Genomic DNA, 16,111 nt, shown 5'->3' with positions numbered 1-16,111 from the left:
TAGTTTCAAGCCTGATGATTTAGTAAGACAAGAAGGAAAGTCCACTTGTTTTTAATTATTACAGTTCATGCATTCCCTTTTCTGTGAAAGCTGTATGAAAGGAGAAGAAAATAGAAATGAAAAATAAGCAGTTGGGATAAGAATAGTGCAGGTGTGGTAAACAGAAGCATTGTCATGAAATCCATAGTTAACTTGTTTAATGAAATCCAATGTCCCAAAGACACCAATTATTGCCCTCCAATTACTTATGGTTCTTTTTTGACCAGCAACATCTGAAGACATGGGAATTTGTTAGACTTGTGAATTCTTAGTGTAGCCCCTATACAAAAGAGTATGGACATTTCTTAAACAAACAAACAAAAAACAGCAGTGTGTGGTGGTACGTGCCTTTAATCCCAGCACTTGGGAGGCAGAGGCAGGTAGATTTCTGAGTTTGGAACCAGCCTGGTTTACTTGAGTTCCAGGATAGCCAGGGCTACACAGAGAAATCCTGTCTCAAAAAACCAACCAAACAAACAAATACATAAAATTTAAAAAGCCAGGTTAAAAATGATCTGGCACTCCTATTTCTGGTTATATATCCAAAGAAAATTAGGTCAGTAAATTAAAGAGCCATCTGATTTTCCATGTTCATTACAGCATCATTCACAACAAACAAAAAATGAAGAAAATCTGAAGTGTCCATCGATAGATGATTGGCTAAAGAAAATGTGGCCATACTTTGGTCATAGGACATAGAGAAATCAAATTGGTACTGACCAGGAAGCTTCCTCCCTACTGCCTAGCTTTCATAGTACAATATGGGCTGCTGTGTGTGTTTGTGGGGGTGGGGGGCACAGGTCATCTGACACAGCTGTGAATCCCGTGAGCTACATGATATGTCCCTGGATACTAGTTGTAAAGCAAAGGATAACCAGACTACAACCCACAGCTCCAGAGAAGCTAGGAAACAAGGAGGATCCTAAAAGGGACACATGGATCACTCTGGGAAGGGGAAATAGATGAGATTTCCTGAGTAAATTGGGGGTGAGGAGGGTCAATAGAAGGTAGGGGATGTGGGGATGAGAATATAAAAGAACAGGATGGTCAAACTGGAACAGGAATGAGTGGGAAAGCAATGAAAGAGATATCTTGATAGATGGAGACATCATGGGGATAGGGAGAAACTTGGTGCTGGGGAAGTTCCCAGGAATCCACAAGTTTGACCCCAGCTTAGACTACTAGCAATAGTGGTGAGGGTGCCTGAGCTGGCCTACCCCTGTAATCAGATTGGTGAATACCTAACTATCATCATAGAGCCTTCATCCAGTAACTGATGGAAGCAGATGCAGAGATCCACAGCCAAGCACCAGGCTGAGCTCCAGGAGTCCAGTCGAAGAGAGGGAAGAGGGATTCTACGAGCAAAGGGGGTCAAGATCATGAAGGGGAATCTACAGAGACAACAGAACCAAGCTCCTGGGCACTTTGTCCTTGTTCTTGTAACATTCTCATCCTATTCTGAACACTTAACACAGATGTTAGAGAAAACCAGCGCTCTCCAACATAACCTAAACAACATGGGGATAGACAGCTGGATGAGAAAGGACAGTCGCTTCAGAGGGCTCAAAACTAATGTTACTTTTCTTCATGTTCACTAGAACAATAAGCCAGGACCTCAATTGTACTGGTGAATCAAATAGAACTACAACATGGTTTCTAATAGGTAGATTATATATATATATATATATATATATATATATATATATATATATGTGTGTGTGTGTGTGTGTGTGTGTGTGTGTGTGTGTGTGTTGTAAAACACACATAGTACTATAAATGCATATATTTATATATCCACGTATACTACATTATATATAAATATATACATACATACATATATAAGTTTTGTCAATTAGGAAAATGAATAGTTAGAGGAAAATGCATTCTCAGGTCCTGGTCTAGCCTGACTAAATCAAAATCCTTAGAATAGACTCAGAGGTTTTTCCTTGGTCCACTCAGTTGATTTCGGTGCACAGTTAAGGATGTGCAGCTTTTCTGGTTAGAAACTGAGGTGTGGGTAGGAAAGTATCTCTTGGGGCAGCCACAGACCACCAGCAAAGGGCTTCAGTTTCAAGGGCTGAGTGAGCCAGATAGCCCTTGATCTGTAAGAACTATTTTGGAGCCAATTGGCAGATCCTGAGAAGCACGAGTATTCCGGTCACAGGGACTCCACTGTGTGGCTGCCAGGACCTTCTTCTCAGAGAAACACCAGGGCCATCCAAGAAACAAATGCCATTTCTTTCACGTCTCTTTTTGTCTGCCTCCTGACCCAGTGGCGCTAGTGACCTGCACACCAGATTTAATTACAGGCTCACAGAGATGAGCTAGTGTTTGAATTCAGTTCCCCAAGGGAAAAAATGACTTGTTTCAACTGTGAGTTTTGTGCTTTCAGAAGGGCAGAGGGACTGTGAGGGCAGGAAAGCCTGGAAGATTAGCTCTCTGTGAGCCTCCAGGATGTGCTGAAGATGGTCAGAAAGATGATGAAGAAAGCTTGTTCTCCTGCTGGGACTTAGGCATGGGAGGAATATTTGGAGGAAGCCTAGGAAGCTGCTCAGGTCCCGTACCAGCTCACACAGAAGCCTGGAGACCTACTGAGCATGCCTCCTGAGTGTTACAGGCAGAATGTAGGTTGCATTCGCAAGTCCAGACCTTTATTTCCCTAATGTAAGCATGGCACTTTGTCCTTATTCTTTTACATTCTCATTCTACTCTGAACACTTAACATAGATGTTAGATAAAACCAGCACTTTCCAACACGCTATAAACAACATGAGGATAGATCGCTAGATGAGAAAGGACAGCCCATTCAGAGGACTCAAAACTCATGTTACTTTTCTTCATATTCACTAGAACAATAAGCCAGGACCTCACATATCCTGGTTAGTCAAACAGAACTACAATATGGTTTCTAACAGGTGGACTTAAAAAATAAATAGCAAGCAACTAAAATCAGCTGGTGGTATCGTTAAATCCTGGCTTTTAGCTTTGTATTCTTGCAGAACTTTACTTAAACTTGGAGTCTTATTTTATCCAGTTGTGAGAAACAATCCTTCCTAGTTGTGTGAGAATTAAAAGAAAAACATGTGCCAAGTAATGACACAGTCCTGACTTCTGGTAAGTGTTCACATACAGAAATATAACAATACATTCATTAACAATAGCATTAAGAGAGAAAGAACCCAATGAAATTAAGCCAATCTTTAACAAGAAATATAATAGAACATGGAGATAAAAACAATAATGATACAAAAATAACAGCACTAAAAGACTTAATAAGAAACATGGGTTTAGAATACAGAAAAATATACATGTAGGTATGCATATTCCCTGTTTGCAATTCCCATTTTGTGTTTTAGGAATACATCCTGAGAATATGTCGAAGGTACCTTCTCTCTGATAAGAGAAAATTCCACTTGATTTCTGAGAGATTTCATCTCAGATAGCCAGAGGAAAAATCACTGTGAAATTGATTATAAACAAAATCAAAATAGCTATTGATAAGTACATTCACTTAAACCAATTTGTTATTAATGTGTCAAAAGCAAAATATTGAGGTTCCACTTAAAAGAAGTCGAGTTGAATGTAAATTTGTTTATAAATAAATCTTTATTAGGTTTGAATACTTTCAACATAGCTCTGGATGCATACAGACCTTCCTATCATAAAAGGCAATGGACACACAAGAGCTGGTTTTTGCACATCCACATTTAACAGCTGTGCTAGTCATAATTGCCCAAAGATGGAAACAACCCAAATAACCACCAGTGGGTGAGCAGATGAAGAAAGCCTGGTGTACAATGACAGTGAGATAACACTTGCTTTAAGAGAGAAGGGAATCTTTTTTTTTAATTTGTAATTTTTTTTTTATTAAGTAAATTTATTTTACAACATCATTTAGTTCAACATAATAGCCACAGATTCCCCTGTTCTCCCACTCTCGCCCCCCTCCCCCTCCCCCCATCCCACCCCCCATTCCCACCTCCTCCAGATCAAGGTCTCCCCGAGGACCGGGATCGACCTGTTAGGCTCAGTCCAGCCAGGACCAGTCCCCCCTCCCGGACCGAGCCAAGTGTCCCTGCATATGTCCAGGATTCAAACAGCCAACTCATGCAACAAGCCCAGACCCGGCACCAACACACGGCTGCCTCCCAAACAGATCAAGCCAAATGACTGTCTCACCCGGTCAGGGGCCTGATGCAGTTGGGGGCCCCTCAGCCTTTGGTTCATAGATCCTGTGCTTCCATTCGTTTGGCTATTTGTCCCTGTGCTTTATCCAACCCTGGCTTCAACAATTCTCGCTCATATAAACCCTCTTCTTTCTCACTAATTAGACTCCAGTGCTCCACCAGGGCCCAGCCGTGGATGTCTGCATCCAGATTCCTCAGACTTTCCTTGGATGGGGTTTATGGCACAACTAACAGGGTGTCTGGCCATCCCATCACCGGAGTAGGTCAGTTCCTGCCGTCTCTCGTCCATTGCCAGCAGTCTTTTCTGGCGGTATCTTTGTGGATCTCCGTGGGCCTCCCTAGCTCTCTGCTTCCTCCCCTTCTCATGTGGTCTTCATTTACCATGGTCTCCTATTCGTTGTTCTCCCTCTCTTTTCTTGATCCAGCTAGGATCTCCCACTCTCTTTCCCTCGACCGTCGCTCTTCATTGTTCCCACTCATGACCAGGCTGTTCATGTAGATCTCATCCATTTCTCCATGTCTTTTTTGGGGTCCCGTTTTCCAGGTAGCCTCACTGGTGATGTGAGTAGCAGTTCAGTCATCCTTGTTCCACATCTAGTATCTTCCTATGAGTGGGTACATACCATATTTGTCTTTCTGAGTCTGGGTCACCTCACTCAGGATGATTTTTTCTAGATCCATCCATTTGTCTGCAAACCGTATGATGTCATTGTTTTTCTCTGCTGAGTAGTATTCCATTGTGTATATGTGCCACAATTTATTTATCCATTCTTCAGTTGAAGGGCATCTAGGTTGTTTCCAGGTTTTGGCTATTACAAACAATGCTGATATGAACATAGCTGAGCAAGTGCTCTTGTGGTATGATTGAGCATTTCTTGGGTATATGCCCAGGAGTGGTATAGCTGGATCTTGGGGGAGATTGATTCCCAATTTTCTAAGAAAGCGCCATATTGATTTCCAAAGTGGTTGTACAAGCTTGCATTCCCACCAGCAGTGGAGGAGAGTTCCTCTAGCTCCACAACCTCTCCAGCATAAAGTGTCTCACACCTATGGACATATAATTTTTGACAAAGAAGCCAAAAGTGTACAATGGAAAAAAGAAAGCATCTTCAACAAATGGTGCTGGCATAACTGGATATCAACGTGTAGAAGGCTGCAAATAGATCCATATCTGTCACCGTGCACAAAACTTAAGTCCAAGTGGATCAAAGACCTCAACATAAATCCAGCTACTCTAAACCTGCTAGAAGAGAAAGTAGGAAGTAATCTTGAATGCATTGGCATAGGAGATCACTTCCTAAATATAACACCAGTAGCGCAGACACTGAGACAAACAATCAATCAGTGGGACCTCCTGAAACTGAGAAGCTTTTGTAGAGCAAAGGATACGGTCAACAAGGCAAAGCGACAGCCTACTGAATGGGAAAAGATCTTCACCAACCCCACAGGCGACAGAGGACTGATATCCAGAATATATAAGGAACTCAAGAAATTAGACATCAAAACGACCAACAGTCCAATTGAGAAATGGGCTTTAGAATTAAACAGAGAATTCTCAACAGAGGAAACCCAAATGGCTGAAAGACATTTAAGGAATTGCTCAACATCCCTAATCATCAGGGAAATGCAAATCAAAACAACTCTGAGATACCACCTTACGCCTGTCAGAATGGCTAAGATCAAAAACACTGAGAGAAGGGAATCTTGCTACACGTTGTGCATTATGGATGAATCAGGAGGGCCCCATACCAAAGGAAATGAGCTAACCATGAAGAAAGGCCCACTGTGAGACCCCATCCACTTGAGGTTTGTAGTCAAACTAAAAACACCATTAAGTAGGGCAATAATTGTCAGGGAATAGGGGGCAGGTAGAAAGTAGTTTTTCAATGGGTACAGAGTTTCCATTCTGCATGATTAAAAAGTTCTAGAGATTTGTGTCACAATGTGACTATCCTTAACCATGACTGTTCTATTCCCTCAAGCAGAGCTAAGCCTGTAAATTTTATTATGTGCTTTACTAAATTAAAAATAAACCACACTTCATTCTCTGCCATTGTTCATGCATATATGGGGAATCAAAAGAACTCACTGGTAGATTGCTCTGCTTTGGTGAAATTATTATTTTCTTAACCTAAAGCCTGAGGCACAGTACTGATAAGAACTCTCAACTTCTTCAATTTAGAGACTTCAGCACAAAAGGCATAGAAATGAAATCTGAAAAACTCTCATTAAGTATTCCTCATATTTTGGCATGCAGTTCTCCATGTTTAAAACTAAAGGGCCTAATAAATGAAGTTAATCTTCAAATGTAAAATTGTAACACAGAGATACCGATAGTCTGGATTCCTTGTTCATTTTGGTCTTTGAAAGAGAAACACTGATTTCCCACAATGCAGTCCAGACTGGAAAGCTACTTGGATGAAGACCTATTATGATAAGAGGATGTCTCTGGTTACAGCTACCACAAAAACCTCAATTTTCTTTCAACACAACAAGCGTCACTTTTAACAGTCCTGCACAGCAGACAGAAGCCCTCGAAGCTTTGCTATCATTTAATCAGCCCCATTCTTTGCTTTAGAGGTCAGGGTTCTGCAGGTTAGAAAGTTTATTATGACCCTTTTGGTGCTGGCTGAAGGAAGAATTGACCTTAACTGCTGGGGAAAAAAAATCCTCTCAGGACTTAACTTTTTTAAAAAAAATATTTGGCTTAAAAATTTTTCCACTTTATCTCAAAACAGCATGGCTGTCTTACTCCCTCATCTCTATTCTGCTCCTCCAGGACCTACTGAGATTTGCAGCTTGTCTGCCCTGAAGGCTTTCTTTCAAATTCCTTAGTGCAACCTTCTATTATTTCCTACAGAGATACAGTGGGATAACCTGTACAGTGATGAAATCCTGGATCTCACACTGCAATTCTTGGTTTCAGACTCCACATCTTTTTACTCATTTCCTTTGCCTGAATGATTCACATAGTATCCATGCCCAAGTTTTCATTTTGTCATTCTGTAAAATAGGTCACAGCAAGATTCAGGACCACTTTTTGGCCCCACATTTCACAGGGCTGTGAAGGTGTGTTCCTACGGTGTCTTTCTCATGGGGCTAGGAGACTGAGGGAAGGCAGATTCAGCCCGACCCTATGCATCTTTTCCCTAGACCATGGTATGAGACATTGGTCCCATGTGGATGCAAGAAGCATTTTCTCTGCTCCTCCTCCCAAAGATACACCCTGATTCCACTGGACACACTCCAAGTCAAAAAATATAGCAAAGGTCTGTCTACACAAGATATAGGCAGGCATTAGACATATGAGCTGGAGAGTCCACATATCAATTTCAAGGATCCCCATGGTGTAGGATTGAGTAGGAATGGAAAAGAATGGCTCAGGTCATGGAACAGAAGTTTTCATTTGTATTTTGCCTGGGGAAACGATAATTGTAATGGACAAGCCTAGCCTATTTGCTTTTTCTATTCCATGATTCACCCCAACTCAGATCCTGAGCAATTATTCTTGTCTCATATTATGGAAGGTGTCTTAGATAGTTTTTATTGCTGTGAAGAGATACCATGACTATGACAAGTCTTATAAAGGAAAAACATTTAATTGGGGTGACTTACATTTTCAAAGGTTTCATGGTGCAACATGATGGTGTCCAAGCAGACATGGTGCTGGAGCTGAGAGTCCTACATTTTGATAGGCAGGCAACAGGAAGTGATGTGTTCCACTGGGCATGGCTTGAGCAATATGAGACCTCAAGCCCGCCTCCACAGTGACACACTTTCTCCAACAAAGCCACACCTCCTAATAGCACCACTCCCTTTGAGGGCCACTTTCTTTCAAAATACCACTGGGGGCTTTACTAATGGAGAGATAAAGAAGATCATGCCTTAGAAGTGGCAATAGCCTAAAGGGGGGGGGTCCTAAAATTATAAATATATGCTTTCTACATAGTGTCAAAAGAAATCTAAATAACCACCTTTTCTTCACCCTCAGCATCAGCTCAGGTGACAACAGAATCCTGAATTTACCTCATCCTGTAATCACTGGAACTTATGTCAGTTAGGATCTTACTGAGGAAAAGAAGTGTTTCTTGAGAAAATTGTGTACATAAGCCAGTGTCAGTTGGTGTACACGACAAGAGGCATATTTGACTTCTGGAATCAACAGGAAGGTCAAAGGAAGAAGGTCAAGAGCCAGCAACTCTTTTTGTTTTTTGTGTATTCCTAAAGGCTAGACAGATGTTAAATGGCTGGCATGGTTAGATATGTGCACCCATGGCTGTACTAGTGGCACAGATGTTCTGGAGGTAACCAACCACTTTCTGATTGGCTTAAAGGCCTGCTCCACAGGAAGAAACACATGCCTGGTACTGTAAGTCTGGTTAAGAACACATGGCTGAGGAGCTTACAGGTCCCAAGTGTGAACCTACTATTATTTATATCAAACTGCCCTATAAACACGTGCCTCTCCCTGTAGTTTAGTGTAACTCTCTCAGACCTCATCAGAGAAGAGCCTTTGTGCAGTGGATGATACTTAATGTAGAAATTCACAACTAGTGCAGAGAATAAGTGACTGTGCATTGCTCATCCACAATGGGACACTGACATCACGTCTCAAAGGCTCAGGAGCCATCACAGAAGAGGGGATGGAAAGACTGTAAGATAGAGAGGTCAGGAAGAAAACAAATGAAGCAGTGTCTTCTGGATATGACAGGATGACTGCATTCATTAACTCACAGCAGCTGTGGCTGCCTGCTGCCTGCACATCAAGCCATTCAACATTCTAGCAAGAAGCAGAAAATGGTTTGTGAGCTTCTACTCTTAACTGGGGTGCTGTGGAGAGTTGATAGCTTCTGGGGTTTTGCTTATCGATGTGGCTCCTGGTAGGCTGGCCACACTCAGTGGATGGCCCTCACACCAGAAGTATATGGACAGCACAATTTGGTGCTGATGAGTTATTAATAAAAAGAAAATGATACAAAATAGGGAGGTGGGAACTGATATGTTAGGAGTTAAGAGGAAGACTTGGAGGTGAACATGAACAAAATGCACTGTATGGAATTCTCAAAGAATTAATAAAAATAATTTTTAAAGAAATTGAGTCCCCTTTTGCCATCCATGATGTAACTTATAACAAATAACTCTACCACACTCAGTTTCTTCATTTGTTACCTGGAGATTAAGTTTATCCAATGCAAAATGTAACTACTGTGTAGTTTATTTGAAATAAAAATTTAAAGAGCTTAGCATGGTGTATAGTGAGCACTCAAAAATGATAATTATTATTTAAAATCTGAGGAAGTCAATTGGGCTTATTATCAACTGTTTTAAAAAATATTTATTTAGTTTTATATTATAATCATGAATGTTCTGTTTGCATTTATGTACATCATATGAATGGGGTGCCTACAGAGACCAGTAGAGGGCATTAGATTTTCTAGGAATGAAGTTATAGATGATTGTAAACCACCATATGGGCGATGAGAACCCAACCCAGTCCTCTGAAAAAGTCGCAATTGCTCTCACCCACAGAGCCATCTCTCCATCCCCATATTCCCATTTCTCCATAGGCAAAAAAATGTATATTTTCTACAACTCTATCATGTATCTTCCAAGATCTAGCACAAAACAACTATTTGTAGGCAAAAGAAGCAGCTGATAGCTTTTAATATGTATGTTTTATTGGAAATGATTTCTTTAATCCAATCTGTGAATTTTCCTGTTCTTATCTACCACGGTCTGTGGTGCAATGTGTTGGTTGAATGGATACATAACTACCAGAGAGATGGTATGCTTTAAAAACTCCTGTGCAATGTCTATGATCAACAAGGCAGTGTCTGGGATTTCTCTGCAGACAGGTACATTGGGACCCGCAGCCCTAACAAACTCCATACTTGTGCATAAATCAGAATGACCTGCATTCCACCCAGGAAAATTTTTCTCAACTGACTTCCAAAGTGTGAATTATAGTGAGTATATGAAAATAATAAGCAAAGGAAACCTACACATGGATTGGCTTTCAGCATTCAGTTTCTATGAAGTCAAGGAAACTCCTCTAAGAAATAGCACTGTCTTAGTTTACTCTCTACTGCTGTGATTAAACGTCATGATCAAAAGCAGTTTGGAGAAGAAAAGGTTTATTTGAGCTTACAATTCATAGTCTATCATGGAGGAAAGTCAGGGCAGAAACTCATGGCAGGAACCTGGAGGCAGGATTGTAGAGGTTATGGAGGAGTGCTGCTTACTGACTTGCTTCCTCTGGCTTGCTCAGATTGTTTCTTTATATTGCCTAGGATCACTTGCCCAGTGATGGCATCACTCACAATGAACTGGACCCTCCCATATCAATCACTAATCAAGAAAACACTCCCCAAGATTTGCCTACAGACCAGTTTTATGGAGGCATTTCCTTCGTTGAGGTTCCATTTTTCTAAAAGACTCTAGCTTATGTCAAGTTGACAAAACCTAACAAACACTAGCATTTAATCTTCCTATCATTTGAATATTTATTTAAAATGAGTTAGTTATATGATTTTTACTTTCTTTTCTGGTGTATGCATGTGTGAAATAAAAAGCACTGAGGCCAACAACAGCTAAAATACCCTCTCAAGTGATTGTTTTCCTATCTCGTCAGCATTTATGAATATATTCCTGACAGGACACTGATGCTCAATGGTAAAAGACAAATCAAAGGCTCCCAAGTGGTATACTTAAAAGTTGTCAAGAACAAGAAATGTTGTATTGTGCTTACACCAATCCTAGATTTAATATAAAATTTCCAAGTCTCACTTTTATTTTGTCCTGAGAAAGATAGTTTTCCCTTGGTGATTTTTTCAGAATTAATATTTGCACAGAAAACATATTTGATCTTTGCTCTGTTGATTTAAGTTGTAATAACTACTCCCCTGTTTAAGCATATTTTATATAATAAAAACTAGGGGGTGAGCAGCATTGGGACACGGTGGAGAGGGAGAGAGATAATTGATGGGGTCTGGCTGGGCAGAGTGGATAGTATTTGATGCTCTGGGGCACAGAAAGATGTCTATGACTGACAATAAGTAACAGAATACTTGAAAAGCTCAAACAGAGAAACTTTTTAATGTTACCAGAGCAATTTTTTTTTCTGAGTGTTTGAGGTAAAGGATAACCAGGTTACCACAATCCAATCACCCCGAGTTGTGAAGGCATTGAAGCATCACACCGGATTTTATAATTATGTAAATCACTGTGCATCAATTTTGTCGCATTCTGTGCCAGCATTGGTTATTCGTAGCTAAGGTTCATCTTGTTACATAGTGTTTAGGGAAGGTTGCCTAGAGACAGCAGAAGGACAAGGGCAGGCTTTTGTCCATTGTCTTTCATTTGAATGAGGACTTGCAGAAAGTGGTTCAAGTTCCAAGCTATAACAAACACTTGTAGAGTGAGAGGGTAAATAATGATGGCTGGCAGGGAAAGTGCCTGGGAGCATCAGGGAGAACTCGTCCAGGCTTTGGCAAGATGGAAACATAAAGAGCAGAAATGTGAGTCTCAGACTTGTGGGCTCTGATGAGGACTAGGAGATACCAACAGGGACTTCTAGATCTCAGGAGCAGTTGGTATGCTAGTCAACTTCCATCACTATCAAAAAAAAAAAAATACTCGAGACAGTAAAATTAGTAAGGAAAAAGGTTTTTTATTCTTTCATCCATGGGCTCTTAGGCCCATGACAGCCCACTCTATCATGGTGGGGTACATGGTGGAAGAGGCATGTTTATCTTAAAGCAGCTGGAAACAGAGGGGTTTGGGGTAGAGAACAGGGTTTGTCCAACTGTGCTCCACCTCCTAAAGGTTCCATGATTTTCCAACAGTGCCACAGTCCCCACTTTAACACGAGGGACTTCGGGCAGACATTTCAGATTTAAACTTATAGCCATTAGTTTCTGGAGAGTAAATGAAATAGGAGGAAGAGAGGGAAATTTTTGGAAACTCTGGCAATCAGGACAAAATGGCAGATGAAGTGCGGACCCTCCTGACCTCAGTGTGGTCAGCCAACACTGGCTTGTGTTGCTTGGCTGGGGAGGGCAGGCATTGAAGAAAGCCTTGGTGGGAAGAGTGGCCAAGCATGCATGGTCTTCAACTCTGTCTATGCACTGGTGCTATGCCAGCCTTTTCATGTGTCTCTGCCTAGTCCTCATGAGTCTTCATGAAGCAGAGATTCCCACTTCTCAGATGATTATCAAGGAAAGGTTTTTGAAGTTAAGCACGTGCAGAGCATCACAAGCTTCACCCACGTTCTTTTATCATTCTCTCTAAGGATATTTTTAACTTTGAATGGCTTTATAAACATTGAAAGGACTGGTGTCAAGACACCCCAACACCAAGTTCTCAACACAAAGCAGATTTATTTGATCCAGAGGGACAAATGACAGGGGATAAGAGACAAAGACAGTGGAGACAGAGGACCAGGTAGAAGAGGAAAAGAACAAGAGGCGGGGGAGGGACAAAAGACTGCCTCTGGATAGAGAGGAGACAGATGTGGCTGTTTAGAAAGGGATAGAGGGAAAACCCCATGTTAGGATGAACTGATTAATTTTGATTGAGCATGTTAATTAGGTAAGCCAAAAGGGAACTTTTTATTGCTGGGCTTCAATACTTTAATAGTTGGATCTTTCTAGTTGGCCTCAGAAGGAGAGAAAGTGGCCAAGTAAGGGAATGGACCTTGGTGGCTAGCTTTAGGAATGTAATCTAACCATTTAGCAAGGTGCAGGGAAAGGATAAGGGCAAGGCCTGCCAGGGCCATATTTGCCATGATCAGGCCTTTGAGAGCCCTTCAAATATACTGGTGGGATTTCTCTAAGAGGGGATGCCACTGTTTTCTCCTGTGCCTCTTCCTCCTCCTTCTCCTTCTGTTGCATCGGCATTACTGTGTTGTACTTTAAGCTGTGTTACTTTTCTTTATGTTGCATTTGTTTAACTCTGTGAAGTTGTGTTGCTTTGCCTGTCTAAAACACCTGACGGTCTGATAATGAGCTGAATGGCCACTAGCAAGGCAGGAGAAAGGATAGGTGGGGCTGGCAGGCAGAGAGAATATATAGAAGGAAAAATCTGGGAGGAGAGAGGAAGAAATGGCCAGAAAAGGAAGAGGGCTCCAGGGGCCAGTAACCCAGCTATGCAGCCAGCCATGGAGTAAGAATAAGATACACAGAAGTAAGAGAATGGGAAAAGTCCAGGGGCAAAAGGTAGATGGGATCATTTAAGTTAAGGAAAGCTGTCAAGAAGCAAGCCAAGCTAAGGCTGGACATTCATAATTAAGAATAAGCCTCAATGTGTGATTTATTTAGGAGCTGCGTGGCAGGTCCCCCCAAAAGAGCAAAAATAACAACAAAATCCTTCTTTTCTTTTTAGCTCCTGAGCAGTGACGTTCCTCTGGCCATCAAAGACAATGGCCTTTGAACCCCAGACCACACAAGAACACCTGGGGAGCTTATTGAAATTGCAGGCTCTGGAAACTTTCCCTGAGCTCTGATAGGTCTGGAGTGAGGTTCAAGTATCTTCATTTTACTCAGGCACCAGAAGTGATTCCAGGTGCATGTCATCTAGGGTCACCTTTAAGATATACCACAGTAAGGCAGTGTAGGCAACATTTATTTCCACATGGAACCTATGGCCCCTGTTTCTCCAGCATTACTTTATTATATAATTAAAAGAAGTACTGCAGGGAGGGAATGGAGAGTGGAGCATAGGAAAGCTGATTGCAATGTCTAAGTCAAGGAACAGCCTGGGATGCTCTATTATAATGCTGCTGTGACTGGAAAGTACTGTATTACAAGGTCAAAGCCAGAATGGTCTGGAACTTGTCCATAGCAGAATAGATAAACCTAGGGGGCCAACTTCAACAAGAAATACCTATTAACAATTTAATTATTTTGTGTCATTCTTAAAAATAATTCTGAACAAGCTTAATCATTTGTTAGCTTAAATAAAAACCCAGTGGTTTCCTAAGGAATTTTCTTATGTTGAATAATGAGTACTATTGGGTTTATGTTAAAAGGGAACACACACACACACACACACACACACACACACACACACACAATTTGTATGACATATAAGCTGTAGAGATACACTTACTCTGAAATATCTTAGCAGAGGTGTACAGTTTGGGAGGCTGGAGAGCTGGCCAGCTGATGAGCGTGCATACTGCTTTTCAGAGGACCTGAGTTTGTTCCCTGCTTTCACATTGGGTCACCACCTGCAGCCATACCTGCAGGGGACCCAACACCATCTTCTGGCCTCTCATGTGCAAATGCTCTCCCAACAGATACACACTTTTAAATGAAATAAATATTTTAAAAAGATGAGCCCATTATTTTTGAAAAAACAAAAAACAAACCCACAAGTTAATACATTTTTAGTACCCACTTCCTGCTACCAGATACAAACCCACACTCTTTTATACAGGATATTTTTTCATTGACATTTTTTATTGACTAAGTTTTTTATTGACATTGCAAGGGACATATTTATTTATTTATTCTTTGTTACAGAAAGACTAAATGATTCTGAAAGCCAAGGCAGAGTTCATGTGTCTGGGCTGCCATTCCTGTCTGTGGTCTATAAAGTACCAGGCAGCCTCAGGCTTTTCTGAAAAAGGCCCATATCTGTGCATATATAAGGCACCTCACTTTATGTATAAGACTAATTTCTAAAAAATGGCTAGAAAATAGACTTTTACAAATTGATCATATCAAAATCTTACTCTTCTCAGGGAGCCTGTAATCAATCCTGCTTTGGGAAAGAAAACACAACAACCCATTAACTTTTACACCATGGAATCTGGACTTAGCTTTGCTTCCATGCATTTATGCATATCCTGGCAGCATTTGGGACACTCAAAAAAAAATATAAGAAAAGGTTTTTTAAAAAGAACACTTAGATGAAGAATCCTATAGCAAGGGGATAAATAACATGGACATTTTTATTTGAATAAGTAACTAAAATGTCATTTCAAAAAGAAGGGATGATACAGAAGCATTGGACACAGGGCTATGAATCCATTCTTGGGGTAAATACAAACTTACGTAAGTTATGTTAATGAAGTGTAAAATCAATTCTACAACTAGTTTCAAAACACATATTTTTTTTTTTAATCACAAAAGGGCATACTGTTATCTAAAATGCAGAATAAAGCCACCAAAAAGAGTGTAGCCAGGAATGCCAGAAAGCAAATTAATGAAGGATTTTAGCTACCAAATAAATGGGTTCAGTGCTTTTAGCTTCTCTTTCATGGAAATTGGCAACACATCAGTAGTCCCAATCCTACAAATGTAGATGTTTAAAACAGGTTGAGGCAGCAACATTTTATAGGCCAGCATGAAAAGAAAAACAATCATAGGAATGACATAATTACAGGGTAATAAAGACATAAACACCATTAATGCATTAATTTTGTATTTGGGGGTTTTATCCATGGTTGGCTTAACAACTTGTAACTCCAAGGTTTTGATTACAAAGTCATTAGGACTTTTTTCACCTACCCTCCTCATACATGCATATATTGGATTTGATTTATTTTTATAGGAGATTTGTGTAATTGGTTATTGAAGAAAATAGGGGATTTAAGGATATTTTTAAGAGGAAAGGAGGAGAGAAATAGAGGTGATGTTGCTTATTTTTGCTCTTTTGGGGGGGTCTGTCACCCAACTCACAAATAAATCACACATGGGAGCTTATTCTTACTTATGAATGCCAGCTTTAATTTGGTTTATTTCTCTAGCCATCTTTTCTCAATTTAAATTATCCTGTCTACTTTATGCCTCTGGGCTTTTATCTTTCTCTGTTTCTGTATACCTCTTTTTACTTCTTACTGTGTGGCTTGCTGGTTGTGTAGCTGAGTGGCTGTCCCCTGA

Source organism: Peromyscus leucopus, chromosome 2 (genome assembly GCF_004664715.2).
Source record: "Peromyscus leucopus breed LL Stock chromosome 2, UCI_PerLeu_2.1, whole genome shotgun sequence".
In the NCBI taxonomy this organism is placed as follows: Eukaryota; Metazoa; Chordata; class Mammalia; order Rodentia; family Cricetidae; genus Peromyscus; species Peromyscus leucopus.
The sequence above is the reverse complement of the archived record's forward strand: the minus strand, read 5'-3'. Positions refer to the sequence as shown.